The sequence below is a fragment of the Staurois parvus genome, unplaced genomic scaffold (assembly GCF_062004578.1).
Source record: "Staurois parvus isolate SC_StPar_1 unplaced genomic scaffold, SC_StPar_1.0 ptg000530l, whole genome shotgun sequence".
Taxonomy (NCBI): Eukaryota; Metazoa; Chordata; class Amphibia; order Anura; family Ranidae; genus Staurois; species Staurois parvus.
The window spans coordinates 7643616-7663813 of record NW_028318326.1 but is presented as its reverse complement, the minus strand read 5'-3'; the positions used below and the strand labels follow the sequence as shown (position 1 = coordinate 7663813).

At 42.2% G+C, this 20198-nt stretch overlaps 1 long non-coding RNA gene across 1 annotated transcript in view; it reads right to left on the bottom strand.

Annotated features, from left to right (window-relative positions):
• The window catches only part of LOC149451617 (uncharacterized), a 76907-nt gene that overhangs the window by 18457 nt on the left and 38252 nt on the right, over nucleotides 1-20198 (bottom strand). Inside the window, exon 2 of the long non-coding RNA XR_016315001.1 lies at nucleotides 1915-2074. This is a non-coding gene — a long non-coding RNA (uncharacterized LOC149451617). The remainder of the gene's footprint in view (nucleotides 1-1914; nucleotides 2075-20198) is intronic.

The window sequence follows — 20198 nt, the reverse complement described above, 5'->3', positions numbered from 1 at the left end:
GAGATTTGTACCCTGGTTTCAGCAGCATGCACAGGAGCAAAGAGCTGTTTGTAGAGCAATATTTTACATTCCACTGCTTATCCTGTTCATACATTTGTAATTCGCTTTTCCCTTGCTGTATACACTCTCTCTTCAAGCCGGTCTTTAAATACAAAGCCAGTTGTTTGCATATCGCTGGAAAACTTGTGTCTTAGATTCGTTAGCCATGACCTTCTGTAGATGCTTCTTGAGAAAGTTTTCTAGAATTGATGAGGAGCTGTTGTCTCTGATATGCCATTCTGTACTAACAGCGCCAACATAAACTTAATGATGTTGTTCAGGAAATAACATATGTCTTAGTTATTATCACTTCTTTAGGCCTAACACATGCTACTTTTCCAGCTATGTTCTGTACAGTAAACAGAGATTGTTGCCTGTTCTGTACATCTTTATACCTAGCAATGTTTCCCAGAGGGAAAATCAGGGTATGAGTAAAGGCCACCCATCACTACATCTAACTGCAAGAAATTTGTAGGGCACATGCAGTAAGCAGATACTGACTTTTTGGAAAATTCAGTGATGAAAAACAACCCCAAATGCATCCAGCCATGCTATATAAACTATATTGCCAAAAGTATAGGGACATCCCTCCAAATCATTGGATTCAGGTGTTCCAATCACCTCCATGGCCACAGATGTATAAAATCAAGCACCTAATCGTGTAGACTGCTTCTACAAACATTTGTGAAATCTCTCAGGAGTTCAGTGAATTCAAACGTGGTACCGTGATAGGTTGCTACCTGTGCAATAAGTCCATCCGAGAAATTTCCTTGCTACTAAATATTCCACGGTCAACTGTTAGTGGTATTATAACAAAGTGGAAGCAACTGAGAACAACAGCAACTCAGCCACGTAGTGGTAGGCCACGTAACATGACAGAGTGGGGTCAGCGCATGCTGAAGCGCACAGTGCACAGAAGTCGCCAACTATCTGCAGAGTCAATAGCTAAAGACCTCCAAACATTGTGTGGCCTTCAGATTAGCACAAACACAGTGTGTAGAGAGCTTCATGGAATGGGTTTCTATGGCCGAGTAGCTGCATTCAGGCCTTACATCACCAAGTGCAATGCAAAGCGTCGGATGTAGTGGTGTAAAGCACGCCGCCACTGGGCTCTAGAGCAGTGAAGACATGTTCTCTGGAGTGATGAATCTCTCTTCTCTGTCTGGCAATCAGATGGACATGTCTGGGTTTGGTGGTTGCCAGGGGAAAGTTACTTGTCTGACTGCATTGTGCCAAGCCATGACTGCGCACCAGTGTGCAAAGCAAGGTCCATAAAGACATGTATGAGTGAGTTTGGGATGGAGGAACTTGACTGGCCTGCACAGAGTCCTGATCTCAACCTGATAGAACACCTTTGGGATGAATTAGTGCGGAGACTACGAGCCAGGCCTTCTCGTCCGTCATCCGTGCCTGACCTCACAAATGTGTTTCTGGAAGAATGGTCAAACCTTCCCATAGACACACTCCTAAACCTTGTGAACAGCCTTCCCAGAAGAGTTGAAGCTGTTATACTTGCAAAGGGTGGACCAACTCAATATTGAACCCTACGGACAAAGACTGGGATGCCATTAAAGGTCATATGTGTGTGTGTAAAGGCAGGCGTCCCCATACTTTTGGCAATATAGTGTATATAATATAATATAAAACATATTGAGGGGTTCCCTGAACTGTGTTGCTGGATACTCTGGGTGTGTTTCTCATTGATGACATTTCTTTAACCAGGACATCACATTCTGCAGTTGGCCCTTGGGATGTAGGTGCTACTGGGGTGCGGTAGAGCAACCATAACAGTACGAATCAGCATCTGCCAGTGCTGAATCTTCATTTAAAGCAATAATAAACACAAAACCAAAAATGTAATATATTCCAGCTTACCAGTCATTAGATGTGGTGGCTGTATCCATTTTCTTTTATTTGAATTTATTCCCTCTGCTTTTACCTGGTGATCTGGCCAGTAACACACCTCCTGTGTTAGTTGGACACCACTCTGGATGAATGAGCACAGGAGGCACTAGCAGACAGCAGCATTTTCAGTCTGGGGGGAGGAGAGTGGTAAATGTATTATCAGATTTAAAAACAGTAACTAATTGAAACTAAACTTCAACTTACATTTTATAATCAGTTACAGCAAACATTTTTCCTTTGGGGATAAAGGTTTACATGAATAAATAAAATCTGATCACTTTAACCACCCCTGCCAGTGTTAAATGGTTTCTCTCATCCATGTAATCTGATACATTCTGCTGGAAAGTTTGAAAAATAGCAGACTTGCTGACCAGATCACCAGGTGAAAAAAGAAGAAAGAAAGCCTAAAAAAGAAAGAAAATGAATGCAGCTCTCACGTCTAAGAATCGGTAACTGCAATATAATAAAATGTTTGCTTTTGGGTTTAATACTGCTGCAAAACTGTATTCTTTGAATTCTGTGACATGTAGTCACTATTCCCTGTGAGTAGGCACTGCTGTGTCACATATTTGACTGCCTTCTGACCTACAGAGGTGCTGAACCTATGCCCCCCCCCCCCCCCCCAGTCAACCTAAACTTCCGCACTGCTTCGGCACTCCAAAAACCACACCATTTTCTCATTTGGCCCCTTGGGTAATTTGCCACCCCTGCTCTAAGATTTCCTGTGAGTCCACCCACTTATACTATATTTTTAAAGATTTGTACCCTTTTATAGAAAAAAACATACTACTAGCATATCAATATTAGTATATTGCAGTACAGAGTGCAATGATAAAAATCAATTTAATAACACTGCTCAAAAACATGAAAGGAACACTTTTTATTCAGAGTATAGCATCAAGTCAGTTAAACATCTGGGATATTGATCTGCTCAGTTAAGTAGCAGAGGGGGTTGTTAATCAGTTTCAGCTGCTTTGGTGTTAATGAAATTAACAATAGGTGCACTAGATGGACAACAATGAGATGACCCCCAAAACAGGAATGGTTTTACAGGTGGAGGCCACTGACATTTTTTTCCCCACTCATCTTTTCTGACTAGTTTTGCATTTGGCTAGGGTCAGTGTCACTACTGGTAGCATGAGGCAATACCTGGACCCTACAGAGGTTGCAGAGGTTGCACAGGCAGTCCAACTCCTTCAGGATGGCACATCAATACGTTCCATTGCCAGAAGGTTTGCTGTGTCTCCCAGCACAGTCTCAAGCGCTTGGAGGAGATTCCATTAGACAGACAGTTAATCTAGGAGTGCTGGACAGGGCCGCAGAAGGTCCTTAACCAAACAGTAGGACCGGTATCTGCTCCTTTGTTCAAAGAGGAACAGGATGAACACTGCCAGAGCCCTACAAAATAACATCCAGCAGGCCACTGGTGTGAATGTCTCTGAGAAAACAATCAGAAACAGACTTCATGAGGGTGACCCGAGGTCCCGATGTCCTCTAGTGGGCCCTGTGCTCACTGCCTGCCACCATAGAGCTCGATTGGCATTTGCCATTGAACATCAGAATTGGCAGGTCCACCACTGGTGCCCTGTGCTTTTCACAGATGAGGGCAGGTTTACCCTGAGCACATGTGACAGACATGAAAGGGTCTGCAGAAACCGTGGAGAACATTATGCTGTCTGTAACATTGTTCAGCATGACCGTTTTGGTGGTGGGACAGTGATGGTCTGGGGAGGCATATCCATGGAGGCATGCACAGACCTCTACAGGCTAGACAATGGCATCCTGACTGCCGTGGGTCCTGGGTTCCTCCTGGTGCACGACAATGTCTGGCATGTGGAGAGAGTATGCAGGCAGTTCCTGGAGGATGAAGGAATTGATACCATTGAATGGCCCCCACACTTGCCTGACCTAAATCCAATAGAACACCTCTGGGATATCATGTTGCAGTTCATCTGACACCTCCAGGTTGCACCTCAGACTGTCCAGGAGCTCAGTAATGCCCTGGTCCAGATATGGGAGAAAATACCCCAGGGCACCATCCATTGTCTCATTAGGAGCATGCCCCGACGTTGTCAGACATGCATACAAGCATGTGGGTGCCATACAAACTACATTTTGAGTTGCTGAAATAAAATTTCAGCAAAATGGAGTAGCCTGCTACATCATTTTCACTTTGATTTTCGAGGTGACTTTGAATTCAGTCCTCTGTAGGTTGATAATTTTCATCTCCATCAAACGATGGGACATCCTTACGTTCCTAAAACATTACTCAGTCCATATCAGTAAAGATAGCCAGCATGATATTTATCCCCATTGAGATCTGATATGTTTTCAAAGTGTTCCTTTATTTTTTTGAGCAGTGTATTAATCAATAAACATTGGACGTATTTTGCCACTAAAGTAACATTGTACGTTATTGAATATAATCTTTCCAGCGGCTTTACTGATTCAGCATCAAAAAACTTTATTATTTCCCTTGTACTTTGTGTATTGTTTACATTAACAATTCACATTAAAAGTTCTATCACCTAATACACTTGTAGAAAGGATACAGAATAGCAATCTTTAATTAGGAAGTCTATATCAAAATCTGTGAATAAGTCTGTGCTTCATTTGGCCTCTAATTAAAGCCACATATTTCATTATATAAAACACCTACTTTGATTACCTTGCTGTATAAGTCATAGTAAATGTTTGTATATTAAAAGAGAGGTCAAGGGAGATTTCCCTCAATGTTCTATTAAAGACAGACTTTTTAGGAAGGTGTAGCCCCTTTATGGCTCCTACGTTGATAAATATTTACCAAAATGATACCGTAGCTGGTTTTATTTAGCGATTTGAATGTTTTTCCTTGCAATATTGTTTATACGATAAACACCAAAGCCTGCAAAGAACTATAGATAATGTGAGCCATATGTCGGAGTAAGGGAGTTTTTCCAATGTGATATGATTTTGCTGTGAGCTAAATGGCAAAATCTAGGCTAAAAAGTCAGAAAATGGATGGCACAGGAGAGGAAAATATATATAAGGTATTAACGTATTAGGTTGTCTGGGCTACATAGAATATAGAAATTATCCTAGAGTGATATGGGCTAACAATATGAACACATATGTACACTTTACCTGTAATGTATGTTTTCATGCAGTGTATGCAGCTCTCAATACCTGTCCATCTCTGGCTTCAAATTCTGTATTCCTGGCAGTGGAAGTCATGTGTTGGGGTTGATTTATTAAAGGCTGCTCACTTTGAAAAGTATGTTCAAAAAACTTTTCTCCTACCTGAGAATCCTGGGTGACATCATTATCCAAATTTGGTTAATGATGTCACACAGGATTTCCAACTGTCAGTTTATTTTACCACAGCGGGAAATCTGTCACTCAGCAATAGAAATGCGGCTTTTACTCATCTTTGGTCAATGGGTCATCATGACTGATTCTGGATTTACATTGCTGGACATCATGATTGACATGGATTATAGCATTGGGTGCTGTGATTTTTGTGAAAATACTTTTCGGGATATTAATAAAATTTACTTGAAAAGCAAGTAGGTGCCTGTATCCTCTTGTAATTAAAGGATGCTTTTATCTGGAGTGTGTAATTTTACTTTTTTTGTTAGTCAATTTTTTATGTAGAAAGTTTTTGTAAGAAAGCACAAATAGGCCTAAACCAGGGGCCAAAAGAAAAAAGAAAAAACAGAACCAAGTGACAAGAACAAAGGTACAGAGCTGGATAACATTATACACTACAGGTGAAACTCGAAAAATTAGAATATCGTGCAAAAGTTAATTTATTTCAGTAATGCAGCTTAAAAGGTGAAACTAATATATGAGATAGACTCATTACATGCAAAGCAAGATAGTTCAGGATGTGATTTGTCATAATTGTGATGATTATGGCTTACAGCTCATGAAAACCCCAAATCCACAATCTCAGAAAATTAGAATATTGTGAAAAGGTGCAATATTCTAGGCTCAAAGTGTCCCACTCTAATCAGCTAATTAAGCCATAACACCTGCAAAGGGTTCCTGATGTCAGGGCAGGAGCCGAGGAACGGACAGGCAGGCCTAACAATGTAACGCACTGGCTGACGACAACCACCACCCACAGACCGAAGTCCCTCAGGGCGCGGAGTCTAAGTCCCAGGCTGCCCTTCACCAGGGCCCCTGATGGTGGGGATGGACTTAACGCAGCCAGGAACCAGGTCACGGCCCCCGAGACACCTCAGCTGCGGTAATGGCCGCCGCCAATGGCGTGTAGCTGGTGGAAGAGACAAAAGAGTAGTCAGACAGGCCGGGGTCAACAACAAAAGGACAAAACAGTACAGGACAGCAGACGAGAATCACAGGTCACGAGCCGGGTTCAGCAACAGAGGGTCAGATCAAAGGAGAATACAAAGAATAGTCAAGTCACAAGCCGAATCAGATACCAGGAGAGTCACGAGAGTCAGAACAGAGTAATAGCGACACAAGGACACAAGACACAAGTGCAAAGAGCATGTGCGGGCCACAGGCTTATATGTCATCAGCCACGCCCCTCTGGGGGATGGACCTCAGAGACCTGAAGGCATAAAAGGATTCCCACCATGCACAGCAGAATCCAAGATGGACGCCAGCACATGGAGTAACATAACCTCAGGGAAAAGGAAGGACCTTGACACCTGAGCCTTTAAATGGTCTCTTAGTCTGGTTCAGTAGGAATCACAATCATGGGAAAGATTGCTGACCTGACAGTTGTGCAGAAAGCCATCATTGACACCCTCCATAAGGAGGAAAAGCCTCAAAAGGTAATTGCAAAAGAATTTGGATGTTCCCAAAGTGCTGTATCAAAGCACATTAATAGAAAGTTATGTGGAAGGGAAAAGTGTGGAAGAGAAAGGTGCACAAGCAGCAGGGATGACTGCAGCCTGGAGAGGATTGTCAGGAAAAGGCCATTCAAAAGTGTTGGGGACTTTCACAAGGCATGGACTGAGGCTGGAGTCAGTGCATCAAGAGCCAGCACACACAGACGGATGCTGGACATGGGCTTCAAATGTCGTATTCCTCTTGTCAAGCCACTCCTGAACAACAAACAACGTCAGAAGCGTCTTACTTGGGCTAAAGAAAAACAGACCTGGTCTGTTGCTCAGTGGTCCAAAGATGCTTGAAGTCCAGTGTGAAGTTTCCACAGTCTGTGTTGATTTAGGGAGCCATGTCATCTGCTGGTGTTGGTCCACTGTGCTTCATTAAGTCCAGGGTCAACACAGCCATCTACCAGGAGATTTTGGAGCACTTCATGCTTCCTTCCACAGACGAGCTTTATGGGGCTGCTGACTTCATTTTCCAGCAGGATTTGGCACCTGCCCACACTGCCAAAAGTACCAAAACCTGGTTCAATGACCGTGGGATTACTGTGCTTGATTAGCCAGCAAATTCACCTGACCTAAACCCCATAGAGAATCTATGGGGCATTGCCAAGAGAAAGATGAGAGCCATGAGACCGAATAATGCAGAAGAGCTGAAGGCCGCTATTGAAGCATCCTGGTCTTCCATAACACCTCAGCAGTGCCACAGGCTGATAGCTTCCATGCCACTCTGCATTGAGGCTGTAATTGCTGCAAAAGGGGCCCAAACCAAGTACTGAGTACATAGGCATGCTTATACTTTTCAGAGGTCCGATATTGTTCTATGTACAATCCTTGTTTTATTAATTGCATGAAATATTCAAATTTTCTGAGATTGTGGATTTGGGGTTTTCATGAGCTGTAAGCCATAATCATCACAATTATGACAAATCACAGCTTGAACTATCTTGCTTTGCATGTAATGAGTCCTATCTCATATATTAGTTTCACCTTTTAAGTTGCATTACTGAAATAAATGAACTTTTGCACGGTATTCTAATTTTTCGAGTTTCACCTGTATATTGCAAAAAGTATTTGGACACCCCTCCAAACCATTGGATTCTGGTGTTCCAATCACCTCCATAGCCACAGGTGTATAAATTCAAGCACTTAGGCATGCAAACTAAATAAAATATAGTTCTGTTGCGCTTAGAAATAAATATTCATGCAACTTTGATAAGTATACGCTGCAGTCCTAATTTTTGAACCAATAACAAACAAAATATCATGTGGACCGCGCATAAATTAAGTGCATTAATATTGACAATACATGAGCAATAATGCTTCACATATACAAAGTGAATAACTGTAACATTCAGTCCAAATTCAGAAAAATAAAGTGCCCAAGTGTTGGATACTAATTGGTGAACTTCATGCAAAGAATGACAGGTGCTCCTCTGTGCTCAATTAGTGCCCCACATGGATGTGCACTCACCATTAGCCGTGGACCACCTATCTCTAGGTTGGTTTAAACGCCTGGTTCGGGACTAGCCCAATGCGTGATGGCAAGAATGGCATCAATATTAGTTCCTGAGAATCATGCGATCTGGCTGATAGTAACCAATAGGATGATGACCAGCATGGATATAAATGACAGTGTAGTTTCAAAAGAGCCTTTTTAAACTTTCTCCTCTCCTCCCAGGCAATAATCCAAGTTTCAGCATGTGAACAGAAACAAAAGCAAGCATCCCATAGTGTAAAACCATAGAAAACTTTATTGATGGGGAGAAATTATAAGAATAAAACTCTCAAGCAAAGTGCCCATAACCTGGCACTCAGTGTATTCAGCCTTGCTGCCTGTGAATAGGAAGCAAGATGGGCACAGTGTTCCAACATGTGTACCAAAGGGCGGAAATGACGTCAGCAGAAAGACCAACTTAGAGATAGGTGGTCCACGGCTAACGGTGAGTGCCAGGGGCGGACTAACCATTTGGAAACTCGGGCACTGCCCGAGGGCCCGGGGTCAGTAGGGGGCCCCATGAGATGCCCCTGGTACCTTTTCCATAGGATTTTTTGAGTTTGGGCAAGGACACAGGGGCCCCATGATCCCCTATTGCCCGGGGGCCCCATGAGTTGTCAGTCCGCCCCTGGTGAGTGCACATCCATGTGGGGCACCGATTGAGCACAGTGGAGCACCTGTCATTTTTTGCACGAAGTTAACCAATTAGTATTCAATACTTGGGCACTTTATTTTTCAGAATTTTGACTGAATGTTACAATTATTCACTTTGCATATGTGAAGCATTATTACTCATGTATTGTCAAAATGAATGCACTTAATGTATGCGCGGTCCACATATATTTGTTAGGCATGCAGACTGCTTCTACAAACATTTGTAAAAGAATGGGTCTCTCTCAGAAGCTCAGTGACTTCAAGCGTGGTACCGTGATAGGTTGCCACCTGTGCAATAAGTCCATACTTGAAATATCTTTTCTACTAAATATTCCACGGTGAACGGTTAGTGGTATTATAACAAAGTGGAAGCAACTGGGAACAACAGCAACTCAGCCGCGACATAATCCATGTAAAATGACAGAGTGGGGTCAGCGCATGCTGAAACTGCTTGCTAGCTGTCTGCAGAGTCAATCGCTGCAGACCTCCAAACTTCGTGTGGCCTTCAGATTAGCACAACAACAGTGTGTAGAGAACTTCATGGAATGGGTTTCTATGGCCGAGCAGCTGCATCCAAGCCTTACATCACCAAGTGCAATGCAAAGCGTCGGATGCAGTGGTGTAAAGCACACTGGACTCTAGAGCAGTGGAGATGTGTTCTCTGGAGGGATGAATCACACTTCTCTGTCTGGCAATCTGATTGACATGTCTGGAATTGGCAGTTTCCAGGAGAAGATACTTGAATGACTGCATTGAGCCAAGTGTAAAGTTTGGTGGAGGGGGGATTATGGTGTGGGGTTTTTTTTTCAGGGGTTGGGCTTGGCCCCTAAGTTCCAGTGAAGGGAACTCTTAAGGCATCAGCATACCAAGACATTTTGGACAATTTCATGCTCCCAACTTTGTGGGAACAGTTTTGGGGATGGCCCCTTCCTGGTCCAACATGACTGCGCACCAGTGCGCAAAGCAAGGTCCATATAGACATGGATGAGCAAGTTTCCAGCCTCTGCTTAGTTGTAAATATCTTTCCTTTAGTGCAGACCTTGAAATTTCCACTCGCCTGCTAGCATTGGCGAGTGGAAATTATGATGGGGGCGAGTGTGTCCCCAGCGCCGTCTTGCTGAGCAAGCTCGTAACTCAGGGCCGGATCTGTCACTTGCATTGGGAGCCGTCAGACTGCTCAATAGTAGAGCAAAGTGAAAGCAAAGGAAGGAGAGTGTGCTGTGCTCTCTGCCTCCCCCTAGAGTGTAGTACCCAGCTCTGTGAGTGAAGGTAACGAACTACTGCAACTTTTTATAGGGCTGTGTCCGTGTGTGTGTGTGTGTGTGTATGTACATGTATCTGTGTTTGTGTGTGTCTGTGTATGCATGTACATGTGTCTGTGTGTATATACATGTGTGTATCTGTACATGTATCTGTGTGTATGTACATGTAAGTGTGTGTTTGTGTGTGTGTGTGTGTGTGTGTGCATGTACGTGTGTGTGTGTGTTTGTGTGTATGTACGTACATATGTCTGTGTGTACATGTGTTTGTGTATGTATGTACATGTGTCTGTGTGTATGTACATGTGTCTCTGCATGCGTATTTCTGTGTATGTACATGTGTCTGTGCATGCGTATTTCTGTGTATGTACATGTGTCTGTGTGTATGTACATGTGTCTGTGCATGTGTATTTCTGTGTATGTACATGTGTCTGTGTGTATGTACATGTACAGTTGTGTTCAAAATAATAGCAGTCAGACATCACTAACCTGATCAATCACTGTTTTTGGTAGAAATTATATTTCTACATGGCAAATAATTTACTAGCAGGTGTAGTAGAGTAATAGAAATCCAACAGACCCAACAGTCATGACATGCATGCTGCTGATTCTGTGTAACTGAATCATTAATTGAAAGGGGCATGTTCAAAATAATAGCAGTGTGGAATTCTATTAGTGAGGTCATTCATTCTTTGAAAAACAGGTGGCAATTATTGCCCTTATTTAAGGAAGGAAGGCAGCAAATGTTGTACATGCTGGTTACAGTGCATTTCTCTCTGAAATTCTGAGGAAAATAGGTCATTCCAGACATTCAGGTCGTTTCAAAAGAACAGCGTACCTTGATTAAAAAGTTGATTGGAGAGGAGAAAACATATAAAGAAGTGCAGAAAATGATAGGCTGCTCAGCTAAAATGATCGCAAATGCTTTAAAATGGCAACCAAAACCTGAAAGACATGGAAGAAAGTGAAAAACTACCATTTGAATGGATAGAAGAATAGCCAAAATGGCAAGGACTCAGCCAACAATCAGCTCCAGGAAGATCAAAGAAGGTCTAAAGTTACCTGTGAGTACTGTTACAATTAGAAGATGCCTATGTGAAGCCAAGCTATCTGCAAGAAGCCCCCGCAAAGTCCCACTGTTGAAAAAAAGACATGTGCTGAAGAGGTTACAATTTGCTAAAGAGCACATTGACTGGCCTAAAGAGAAATGGCGCAACATTTTGTGGACTGATGAAAAGAGGATTGTTCTTTTTGGGTCTAGTGGCCGGAGACAGTTTGTCAGACGACCCCCAAACACTGAATTCAAGCCACAGTACACTGTGAAGACAGTGAAGCATGGTTGCGCAAGCATCATGAAATGGGGATGTTTCTCATACTACGGTGTTGGGCCTATTTATCGCATACCAGGGATCATGGATCAGTTTGAATACATCAGAATACTTGAAGAGGTCATGCTGCCTTATGCTGAAGAGGAAATGCCCTTGAAATGGGTGTTCCAACAAGACAACGACCCCAAACACACCAGTAAATGTGCAACATCTTGGTTCCAGACCAACAAGATTGACGTTATGGAGTGGTCAGCCCAATCCCCGGATCTTAATCCAATAGAAAACTTGTGGGGTGACATAAAAAATGAAGTTCTGAGGCAAAACCAAGAAATAGAGAAGAACTGTGGAATGTAGTCCAATCATCCTGGGCTGGAATACCTGTTCACAGGTGCCAGAAGTTGGTTGACTCCATGCAACACAGATGTACAGCAGTTCTCAGAAACAGTGCTTGTACAATGAAATATTCATTAAGTGATTCAAAGGAAAGCAAAATCTTCAAACATTTTTCAGTTTATATAGTGAATGTTTGAGTCTGTAAAGAAGAATACAAACACTGCTATTTTTTTTGAAGTCTAATATTCACTTTTCTTCAATTTTTTTACAGGAACAACACAAATGTGATATATTTTTCTTCATGTTTTGATTTGCAATAGAATGTGTAGTGTTCCCAATGCATTTGTGTGTATGGAAATAAAAGCTATTAGAAGGATTTTGAGCTTTATGCACTTTTTTCAACACACTGCTTTTATTTTGAACACTACTGTATGTGTGTCTGTACATGTGTCTGTATGTGTGTGTGTGTACATGTGTCTCTGTGCGTGTGTGTACATGTTTCTCTGTGTTTATGTGTATGTACATATGTCTGTATGTAAACCTACATGTATGGGTGGTTTGGACAGGTTCAGGATTATATGGTTATTATGGGTGGTAGAGTATGGGACATTTGAGGTATTGCTGGGTTGGATAGTAGGTAGGATATGCTTGGTAGAGGTATGGTTTTGTGAGTGAAAGATTATGGGGGGTTATGGTTGTATGCGGTGCATGGTCTAAGTATGATGGAGTGTTTAGGGGGACATTGGAGGCCCTGATGTAATGTGGGGGACTCTGGGGACACTGATGTAATGTGAGGGGACTCTGGGGACCCTGATGTAATGTGGGTAACATTTAACAGTGTGATTTCATGAAATAATTTACGAGGGCGTGTTTAGGGGCGGAATTAGGGGCGAGGCAGGGTAAGGGTTGGGTGGGGCAACTGGTGGAGAGTAACTCTTAAGGCCTGTCTAGTAGCTCAGGACTTGGAATTTTAAGCCCTGCTCTAGTGGAATATCACAGCTCTATCCATGTTAATATGGGTCATCAATAAACATTTGAGAAAAATAATCAGATGTGGTATACGCATCTTCATTTATTTTCTGCCTAGGATACATAATACTAAGAAGATTCATAGGGCTGGTTTATTCATTTATTAGGTATGGTTGCCTATTAGGGCAGGGGATATATATTTCAGATAAAGCGTATCCATAATTAATGTGGAGAAGCTAGCACTGGTGTCTCCAACCAGCTTTTCAACAACTTTGTAAATTTATTAGGGCATCCTTTATGTTGATATACAAAATGCCCTTGCAATAGGGTATCACTTACCACCTTTTGCCACCATTTACCACAACCATTCAATGAGTTGGGTAAGTTGGGGAGATTCACTTCTGAGCCGTGAGTTTACATGCTATAAATTGTAGATGAAGGATAGCTGTATATATACTGTGTGTATATAAGTGTAATGTTCCTCATCCAGCCATCCCTATACATGTATCTTGGAATCTGGCAGCAAATTCGTAGAAAATATTGTATTAATAGTGAAGAGAATTAGTCTCCAATATCTAAAAGGTTTGGGGCACTTCCAAAGCATATGTAATAGGCTGTCTGTTTCAATCTCACAACATAGACATAGGGGGAATGTTTTTGAGGAGTGTGAGAGGTCTGATGTATGATAAAGAGTTGTGTAAGTTTTTGTGTCGTAGAAAGGGACACTTGCAATATGGTATTTAGAATTTCAGTTCAATTAGCATTAGTTAAGGGTCCGACATCAGTTTGCCAGAGCTTTCTACATTTTAGAGTCAGACATTTTGAGGATTTTTGTATTAGAGAACTATAGATTGTCAAAATGTGTGCCCATTTACATGCTGTACAAAGTGTGGCCATTATATGATTTTGAGATATAAACAATGCCCTGTGCAGACCAGTTGTCAAGGCCTTCTAATTTCAAGGGCTCAGGGTAGTTAAAGTTTTGAATAGCATTTTTGCAGCATCTAGGGATAGGATGGCTCTATGTATTTCCAGAGTTAGAAGCTAACAACTGAAGATTACGATAGAGTCTACATAAATGGACAGGTGTGGATCTGTCGAGAATAAATCCTGATTGAACAATGTGGACTGGTTTGGCTATGACTGCAGATAAACAGGAACTTTGGCCAATATTTTGAGGTTATGTTTTTACTTTTAACTCTGTGGTAATGAGTAAAGGGTGCCAATGTATGTACCCCTGCACTTATTCCCCTGAGAGGGAGCAGATATTTGGTCCTACCCATATTTCTATACTTTTTTGGGGGAACCAGGGGTGAGGAAGAGGTCCTTGTCCCTCAAGGATATGTTGCAAGAAGAAGGTGTGATGGTGTGTGGCGTAAGACCCCAGCCCTTCTCACCAACTTGTGACCGAAGGACCAGCCGATCTAAGACCGCGCTGCCACTTGCGTAACAATGCCACTTTCAGCTGCGCCCTGCACAAAGATTTTCCAGCTCGCTGGACCACAATCTATGTGCCAGCAGCCTGAGAGCAATTGTTACTGGGTGTCTCCTGAAAGCAAAGGGCCAATTGCCTCATTTGGGGATGGGTGTTAGGCAGGGACCCAGCCTATGACCAAATCCCTTACAAGTTTATACCATGGTCAATAACCTTCAATAGGTACAGGTAGCATCCTAGCAGCTTTCAGATTAATATGCAGAATCATATTCCGACTGTCCAGATACCAGTTATGGCATATACTGCCACTCCGGATAAAAATATATTGCTTTCTACCCTCTTGTAGATGCTGCATAGGGATGTAAGGTCTCATGTGACTAGCATTAAAATAACCTATCTGAATATATATTTTATATTAATGTGCCCTAGTGCCTGCTGAAGTTATGAATTTGTATGAAAAATGACTCGTGGGGTGTATGTTTTATGGCCCCTGCTGTAATGCTTACATGTCAAGTGACCAACTGAGTTATAGTTTTACGACTGGGCAGAGGAAAGTGTTTGTCAGACCCTCTGGCACCAGGCTTAATTAGGGATTACAACCATGAAGTTTATTCAGCTGTGCCTTATGCACTTGTGACCTCAGTGCACACACAGACCACATTCCATTCAAAGGGGGGGGGACTGGACGGAGTGAGAATCATATTTTCAGATCATGATACAAGATGGTAGACCTTAACAAAATGGTGGTCAGCGTCCATGTGTCTAAGCACACAATTGCCACAGAAGGAAGCCTTGTTATCCCTCTTGAAAGGTACCTCCTGATGTTGAAAGGCATGTGGTCTGGTAAGGTTCAGGAAGGCGGAGGCATATGCTTGCTGCCCTACCTTTCCTGGCCACCCAGGTTGCATTTGCCACCCGCTGTATGGACATTCAATGGTGGAGTACTCTGCTTGGCTAATAGACACGTGGATCTTCATGTAGAGCACCAAGTGTGGAGTGGGAGTCCCAGCATATCCTGATGGAGGAGTGGACAAAAGCAGGCACAGCCCTGTAGGAGCATTGACTGTTACACCGGAGTGGTGAGAGCCCTCGAGCACATTTTTAGTGACTGAATATGGATTTCTTTGTGCCACTATCTTTAAGCATCTCAATGGATTGACTGTTAGTGGCCTCACTATAGTGCCTGCAGCATGCTTTACCTATACCCTGTATGAACCAACCGGTCATGCTCTGCATATCCATTGGGGCTATCCATAGTGAAATCTTCATCTATGGATACATGGTCTTTGGCTGTCTTCCGGACATAATTGACTGGATAGATTCACCTTACGGTTGGCCTTTTTGGCGATCAAGCTATACTTTATGCCTGCTCAGTCTGTCCTATTTATTCGTTGATTTACTGTGGACTGATCCTATTTCATACAGGCTGTGATATTTGCCCCCACATTATGTTATGTTCTTCTAACGGACTATTCAGATGTGATCCATGCTCTGCAAAACAGCAGGATATCCAAGGATATTGATCCACATAGTTACTCTGATTTTCCAGCCTCACGGCATATTTGGTTGCTCCTCTGGGCCAGACCACCGGTTCTGGGAAGGGTCTACCATTATCACTCTCTTATTGGTAGAGGATGGGAAGACTTGATACAGTCTGCTATATGACAATTTGTCAAATCTGAATATCCTTTTCCCAAATGTGACGGCTGATCATGCCATACATGAACCAAGATCGAGCGTATGATTGGCAGTGTGATTGAGTGGGTGTGCTAGGCTCATGCTTTGGTTATTCAAGGTGATAACATTATCAGACCTTGTTTTAATGGTGATTGGAGGATTGTAGGTCATTTTGACCAATTTTATAACAATTAATAATCTCAATAAAGTTGTAATTGCTTGGTTACACTGCGGTTGGTCCTCCCTAAAAGTCTCTTTAGGGGAGGCCTCTCTTGCTATCCCATATGTTTTTTCCACCCATGCTGCATGCCTGGATAAGGCCTGGTTAGAATATTAAGGGGAACCGCATGCTGAGTTTCCAACTTTTAGTTTTTTACATTCAAACTGAATTTATTGCTACTGTATGTGAGCCAAGCTAATTGTAAAAGAAAAAAATCAATTCCACAGCCAAATATGTGCTGCCAGTGTACACTGTCCCTGAGATGGTCTGTGAAAATTGTAATGTTCTGTAACACCACATGTAGCTTTAAGACATTCCATAATTGTTATTTTAAAGCTTTATATATAAAGCTCTTAAGAGAAGACCCTCACCTTGCTCCAAAGTATTTTTAAAGAATTTTTTTTTGGATTGGTACATCTCTTCATTGGCAGAGCTCAGCTCCCTATGTCTCTTTTATACAATAACTTGCCTGTTCATCTGAATTTAGTTTTAAGATTCACTTCCCATAGATTTCAATAAGATTTTATGCTAAATTTGGATTTTGCAGAGTTCACGCTGGATTGGATGAACACCCAGTGAACCAAACCCAGCAGATTTGCTCATCCCTAGTCCTGTCAACCTACTTCTCAAACTGTCCCCAGAGGGTGTAAACCCCCTAGATGTCTATGATTCAGACTCCCAGGAAGAGTAAGATTGAGACTTCATTTTGCAAAAGTCATCTGGAAGGAGGCTTTAAAGCATCAAACTGGAGAATTAAGCACATAGCGATGACTATACTTTGTACACCCCATCCCCTCCACTTCATTGACTCCAGCTTTATTGATTACAATGTAACCCTTTAAAGAAATGTTTCTACGACAAAAGTGTTCCTTAGTGCCTCAAGGGGGTTTGTGATAGCAAGAACAAAAAGACCAAATTAGCTTTCTTCTGTATAAATACCTTCTCTTAAAGCCCTTTTCATGGATTCCCAGAGGTACCAGACAATATATTCATAAATAATTTCCCTGAATTTTAGGTAGCAAAAAGTTTAACAACACCACACAAGTGGGCATAGAACTCCCAGTTCTTAGCTGAATGAATGAGCAGTACAAGAAATTTGCATCAATCAAGACCAGAGGATACTGGGAAGATTTATCTTTAAAGTGCTTAAATAGCTCCTGGCTTATAACCGGTTCCTTGTTATCCTTGTGATTGCATTCCGTAAGCTCTCTGTAATTTTAATTTTCTTTCATAAGTTTTTACCTGTGATCATCGGTGAGCGGAGATACAGAGCACTCATTTAAGCTACCAAAAGAGGCATATCATTAAGTAGCTCAAATTATTCTATTGTGCATTTGAAATGTTTTCCCCGTCTACATAGACATTTCATGTTTTTTTTTTGTTTCTCATAGTAGGTAAGATGGATGGGGTAACATTGTTTTTCAGATGCACTTTGTTGGTTGATGCAACTTAATACAAATATATGCATGATCTATGCATGATGCGGATTGTCTAAGCTTACAACCTTGGAAAATATGTTATTTTATTTGAGTAAATATTCATTACGAAAAAATAGTACTGTTGGTTACACTTTTCTGGCAAATTGTTTATTCTAAATGTATCCTGAAAACAATCTATACATATTACCTGCCTTGTACCATTATTGCTTGACTGACTTGGAATAAGCACGTGGCAGGTGAAGAAAAAAAAAACTCTGATCTGCATCTTTTTTCTAGGTCAGTGACTCAGAATGCATTGAACCAGCTTGACAGGTAGAAAGCTAGCATTTTTGGAAGCAAAGGTCAGCAACGGTAGCCTACATATATTCCTCAATATAGCTTTCATTAGGAACTAATGAACCCCTAATATAGTGCTGATCTGTTATTATGTGCAGTTTAGTATCTTCATTATTAATGACATACAATGTGCAATAATAGTATCGTCATTAACATTTACACATAATCTAAAATAATCTAAACATGTAAACCCAAAGTAAACATTGCCCCAGCTGCAGGCCACAGTTTACTTTATAGGCTGGTAATCACGGTCTTCATTGCAGAAGCCCTTGTTGGATGCATCTTCCCTCTACTTGATGAACTGGTGACCACCCCTTTAACGTCACATGATGCATCTCCGCCATGAGCCCTGAAGCTCCTTTAAATAAACTATTTTTAACAAGAAAAATGTTCCTTTATTGAAAAAAAGAATGGCAGTGGTACAAGTTACAGAGACATTTCATAAAATAAAAAAAAAAAGACAGTTGATGCAACTAGAGTCAGACCAAGGCAGTCCAATACAATATAGTATAAGAGCAAAGGGTAAACATATGTAAAGATACAGTAATATTCCCATCCATGCAACCCAAAAGGTAAGCGAGGAGGGATTGTAGCCGCGTCCATACCTATACCAGGATGAGTATCAACAAAAGAGGCATGTTTAGTGGTCCAGTCCTGGCTGCCATACCACATCAAATTTCACTGGGCAATTCCTATTAATATTCGTCAATTTGTACAGAGGAAGAACATCATTGACAGCTTTTTTCTAGGAGTCTATGGAAAGGGGGGAGGATGCATTCCAATGAAGTATAATTTCTTTTTTGGCATAGTATAATAGGTAAGAGATCAATAGCTTAGTGTACCGGGGCATTATCTCATCATCCTGAATACCAAGCAATGCCAAGGCTGGCGAGGCTGGCAAGGTCAGCGTTAGGCGGTGGTTTACAACCTCAAACACCGCTGCCCAAAACCTTGACACCACCGGACAACCCCAGAACATATGGTAGTAAGTGCCCTCAGATCTGTGACATTGAGGACAGTCTAGGGACCTCAGGGGATATATCATATGCAACTTTTGTGGTATATAATACACTCTGTGTAGGAATTTCATTTGGATCAATTTATCCCTAGAAGAAATCACTAATCTCGAGCTATCCTCAAAACACTCCCCCAGTCCTCCTTATCTAGGGAAGAAATATCCGCTTTCCAGTCCTAGAGGGCATCCACATAGTTACTTTAATTTTCCAGCCTCACAGCATATTTGGTTGCTCCTATGGGCCAGACCACCGGTTCTGGGAAGGGTCTATGATTATCACTCTCTTATTGGTAGAGGATAGGAAGACTTGATACAGTCTGCTATTTAACAATTTGTCAAATCTGACTATCCCTTTCCCAAACCGATGGCTGATCATGCCATACATGAACCAAGATCGAGCGTATGATTGGCAGTGTGATTGAGTGGGTGTGCTAGGCTCATGCTTTGGTTATTCAAGGTGATAACATTATCAGACCATGTTTTAATGGTGATTGGAGGATTGTGGGTCATTTTGACCAATCGTATAACAATTATTAATCTCAATAAAGTTGTAATTGCTTGGTCACACTGCGGTTGGTCCTTCTTAAAAGCCTCTTTAGGGGAGGCCTCTTTCCAGTCCTAGAGGGCCTCCATTTTAGGGGAGTCCACACAGAGTAAAGTTAAGTAGAGGGAGAAGAGTGGTTTGGAGAGGGAATCCTGGGCCAGGAGATCCTCAATGGGGTTAGCAGTCAAATAAAGAGGCACTGGGAACTAGGCTCTAACTGAATGTCGTAGCTGGAAGTACCTGGAGTACATCCATCTAGGGAGTCTAAATTTATGCTGTAGGTCTCTAAAGGAGAGCAGGGATCCCGAGGCAAAGACAGCTTGTAGAGTTTCATTACCAAATCGGGCCCAAAGGTGTGGGTCAGGCAGCAGTCTAAAGTGAGGGAATGTGGGATATAGGGACCAGTGCCCAGGCTGTAGTAATCATTTCCTAGCAGCAGTCCAGACCCTAAGAGTCATCCTAGTAGGGTGTGTCAGGTCGACATAAGCCTTAGGACCCCGATAAACCAGGTTGCCCAGCTCCCGCAGTGAACCCAGGAGAACTGCCTCAAGACAAACTGCAGCATTAGACTGGGAGTGGGCGAACCACCACCGGACTGACACCAACACGGCTGCCCAGTAGTAAGTCCAAAACTTAGGCAACACCAGGCCACCACAGCGCACCAGGAGCTGGAGTGTGGACCAAGCCAGTCTAGGTGACATGCCCC